Source organism: Eurypyga helias, unplaced genomic scaffold, assembly GCF_000690775.1.
Source record: "Eurypyga helias isolate BGI_N326 unplaced genomic scaffold, ASM69077v1 scaffold32283, whole genome shotgun sequence".
In the NCBI taxonomy this organism is placed as follows: domain Eukaryota; kingdom Metazoa; phylum Chordata; class Aves; order Eurypygiformes; family Eurypygidae; genus Eurypyga; species Eurypyga helias.
The window spans coordinates 5150-9867 of NW_010241107.1; positions in this window are offsets into that span (position 1 = coordinate 5150).

Genomic DNA, 4718 nt, shown 5'->3' on the forward strand with positions numbered 1-4718 from the left:
GAAGTGATGTCAGCAACACAAGCTGGGAGAGCATGCAGAAAGGGGGCTGGGGGGTGGCAGGAGAGCCGTCTGGTGCAGATGGGGTCTGTGATGTAACGTCTCCGGGTATTGTAGCTCTCGACCTCGGAGACTCCCTCCCTTAGCAGTGACATCCTCCAATTGTCAAAGTGCTTCCTCTGCAGGGCGAGAGGGCTGCTTGACCCAGAGCCCCTTTCCCGTGTGTGCCAGATATCCCAAAACACTGCCCCCCAAACCCTCTCCCCGAGACGGGCGCTGGGAAGCAGACTGACAGCGGGTTCCATCTACAGCCAGCAGAGTTGTTTTCCAAACACACGATTTGACATAAAATCTACATGATCAAGACCTACTGTTAAAATCACTTCTGTGATTATCGAGCATGGTGGGGGGCTGCCTGGGCGTTGCAGCCTGCAGCGACTACCAGCCCCCAGCACGACGACAGCAGTGCACGTCATCCCCATATAACCACGTGGGCTACAAAACCCAGTAGCCCGTTGGCTCCACAAGCCCCCCCCTCGCCGCGTGGCGGAGCGCGCAGCCGTGGGCTTGGGACGCACCGCGGGCATGAGGGGGAAGTGACGACCCTGACCCGCACATGGGCAGTAGCCAAGGACCAGCCGGTCATCAGCCCGAGGAACAGCGGGGCCAAACGGCAGCATGTGACGTGCTCCAGCACCGCCAGACACCCGCTCACCGCGGTGTGAGCAGAACCAGAATCAGGGCTTGAGCCACAATCGCGATGTTTGAGCCGAAAGCCATAAGAGAATTCCTTATGCACTCAGAGGCGCTTCCCCACGGCCCATGGGAGACTCCATCTCCCTCCCACAGAGCTGTTCCTGCACCTCCCATGCCGGTCCTGGATGGAGAACACGTGTTAAAAGGCCACCAGTCACCCAGTGGTGTTAGAGACGCTGGAGCCTGAATTCCAGCTGCAGGTCCGGACCCCGCTCCGGCCGGGAAGAGGCTCCGCCAACATGGCACAGGGAGGACAAGACTAGCAAAGGGGCAGCAGAGCAGTTCCAACAGCTCACTCTAAGGTCCAGCAAGGACCATGGGGAATGACTCCCACATCCCCTCCTGGCAGGAGGGGGCTTCCCTGTGAACAGTTACAGCAACTCGTTTGTATCCCCAAACCACCAGTTCTGCGGGACAAAGCCTGTCGGCAGAGCCATGCTGCACCGAGCGGGACACGCACCCTTCGTGCTGGCAGAGCATCTATGTTAGGTGCCACGTCCAGTTACCGAGGTATCTAACACGAATTCACAGGGTGGCCAGCCCCTCCATAAACCAACCCCCACCTGACTAGCCCCCGCGGCTCTGGCTCTTCGGCTGCAGCAGGAGGACGGCGCCTGCAGATCCCACAAAACAGAGGTGTTAGAAAGGGGTTAGTGCTTCCCGATGCCAAACATGGGAGATCTGGAAGCGCAGAAGAGGTCTGTGCAGTCAAGCTCTGAGAAGCTGAGCATTCTCCAGCTTTCTGTAGCTGCTCCTCAATCAGCGCGACAGGAGCAAGGACAGGAGCAAGGACCCCTTCCCTTCTTCCTCCAGCTCAGCGGGGTCCTGGGAACCCTCGCAGCATTTCGGACAAGTCCAAAGTTCACCAGTTGTAAAGGGAAGCAGTTTACCAGAGACTGGCAAAGTTACCAAATGCAGAGAGGGAAAAAGCCCGAACACACAAACCCACAGGATTTTATCACGAAAAGGAAAGCTGTGAAGTCTCATGTTTCTCCTACAAAAGCAACCACACCTCCCACCACCGCTCGAAGCCAGGCGCCCAGTGATTCAGCGTGATCAATGGAAGAAACTCAGTTGCGACAGCAAAGTGCCATACAAAAAAAAGGATTTCTGGACACCCTTAATGTATTTTCATGCCCACAGTAATCCTGGAACCATATCCCACACCCCTCTGCTAAAGCGCAGCGGAGGGAAGGGTGTCTGCAGAATGAACGCAGAAGGGGTCGGACAGCCCTAGAGCCACCAGACAGGGTCACCAGACCAGGCCCAGCTTCCCCGAGGGGACACGGGGCACGCGACAGCATTCAAACTGTCACACGTGTACGCCTTGCGGCGCCCGTGCTCCGAGGATGCCACGGAACCCTCCTCCCTTGGCTCCCTGGCACATGGTCAGGGCAGTCTGGCTGCTACTCCCTTCATGGAAATGAGATGTTTCTAGCTCAGAGATCCCAAATCCCCAGCGTTAACCCTGCTAACCCTCCCTAAACCGAATGCTGCGGTTGGGTTTTTATTTTTCACACTCCTTGAGCACCTACAGAGGTTCTCATTCATCACAGCCAGCCAGGGCGTAAGCCATCTGCAATAAACCTTTCTGCTGCAAGTACTTTCTGAGCCAATGTCAGCAACCTCCTGGTTTAAGTTAAACACGCCAGAGGGACGGAGAGAAAGATGGCGCGTTTCTTCCCAGCAGCCTCTTCTCATGCTCCAGGCGGTCAGTCCTACTGCTTCCCACTACCCGCAGCCACGGTTTGCTGAAAGACACGACCACGACCAGCAGACACTGCCGAAACACGACAAATTACCTTGAAAACAATCTACAGAAAACCCAAAAAGCCTTGAAGCAAATAAAGGTGTTTTACATGCCAAAGGGGGGTCGGATGCGAGCCGAGGGGGCCGCTTGGCCACCCTACGCTACAGCTTCTACCAGAGGGTTTCTCACTGTGCATTTTCTTGCAAACCCTCTGGTCGCACCCACCGTCGGCAGAAGGCTGATGGGGGGGAAGCAGCTCCTGTGGAAGGGCTGGCGGGGGGGGGTAACGGGACGGGCAGGGAGCCACGGCCTGGGCAGCAGCAGCAGGGGCTGCAGAGCAGCGTTTGGCAAGGCTCGCAGCAAGGCGCGTGCTCTGGCACAGGTACGAGCTCGCCCTGGGCCTGCCTCGTGAGTGGCTCCCCCTCCCCTTCCCTTGCTGCTCATGGAGGCAACCGCCAGCTCGGAGAGCTGCTGGGAATGCGCGAGGATAACCCAGCTAAGGGCAGCCTGGCCCAGCCAGAGCTCCCAGTGACCTTAGGGATGCCCACGACTTCCCTTTAAGCAAATGGAGACGCATCCGGCCACGCTGCCATCCGTTTCTGCCCGCCCTTTGCTCATGTTTTCCAGGCACTGCCCACAACCCCACTCAGCTGCAGCTGTGACTGTCCTCAGCACGGCACCTGGAAAGTGCACGTCAACCAGCATCTCCACCTGGGCAGCCTGCGAGAGCAAACCGCCCCCCTGAAGCCCTTGGTGCCTACGGTCTCCCGGCCACAGCCAGGAGAGTTTCCAGATGACCTTTATTAATGACACGACATGTGGGGACGGACTGAGGAGCTGTTTCTGAGGAGGAGCAGCCACCCATAGCCACGACACAGACCACCGAAAGCAAAGCCAGCGGCTCCTTGGGCGGCTGTAGCACACGCGCGCTCGCTATCCCTGCCGTCGCTTTGAGACAGGAAACACAGCTGGACCGCACAAGTCAGCTCGAGGTGAGCGCTCACACTTCCCTGCAACAACACACACTGACACACGCAGAGACCATTCAATTTAATAGCAATACTGACCTAGGGAGTCAGCAGTGATGCAACAAAAGTAATTTTGAGAGTCAACCACCCAGCCTGGAGATTGAAAAGCTTGCAATCAGGGCAGCGCTGCCACTAAATGAGTCTACAGCAACTCCTCTCTTCAAAGGACAGCCCATAAAGTACTTCAGGACAACGATGACTGACCCCAGACTTGCAATGCTGCCGTAACGTCATCCCACAATCAAAGAAACCACTTCAGAAAACTCTTTTCTGGTGACATACAAACTCCGTGACGCAGCCTACATCCATTCGCTCTTGCAGCGATGTTGTTATGGTGAAAGTAGGACAAAACCGTGTTTTGCATCCCGGGACAGGATGGGGCAGCTGTCTGGAGCAGGCACACGTGCCGGGCAGAGGGCACAGCGTGCCAGGCTTCGCTGGGGCTGCTCCCTTCCCGCTCCTTACTCCTGCCCGCGGTGCCCTCCTCATGCCCGGCGACTTGGCTTGGAGGGTGGGGAAAGACCAAGTTCCCGAATTAGGAGTTTCATATTGCTCTGAGCTGCAATTCCAGCTGAGGTTTCTGCGTCACCAGCGCACTGAACCGTGAGGGTCACGCTGCAGAACCGCAGCCGCTCATTCCAGAGCGGGACCCATCGCACAGGGTTGGATCCTGCCCTGGGGACTTGCCGGTGCTTGGCAGAGCCCCAGGATCCCCACCAGCTCCCTCTAGTGATAACCAGGCTCTGACAACCAGGCTCCAGGGAGCTCAAGCAAAGCCAGGCTGCAGCTAAGGCTTGTGGAGGAGTCGAAGCCCAACACATTTAGTAACAGCTTCAAAAATACCCAAGCTCTACAGCGAGGCTGAGTGTATATAACGCAACAAATCCCACACAGCGTTCTCTGACGCTTCCTAGGAAGACGGAGGTTTTGCACACAAGCTGCCTTTGTGGACAGTATTTTAAATTCCACGTCAGAGGCCTGACCGTTTTTCATCGTGGGAGTTCAGTGCAGACACCCTGACGCCCGCAAGGCCACGGGCTTGCCACCAACTGGAAACAGGGACTGAAGAAGCAGCGATTTGCTTGCAGGTCCTTTATCACCCTGTTCTCGAGCCTGTGCTCTGCTGAGCACACATCTCTGGGCTCTGCAGGTGCTCCTGTCCGACACAGGAAGAGCTCAGCAGGCAG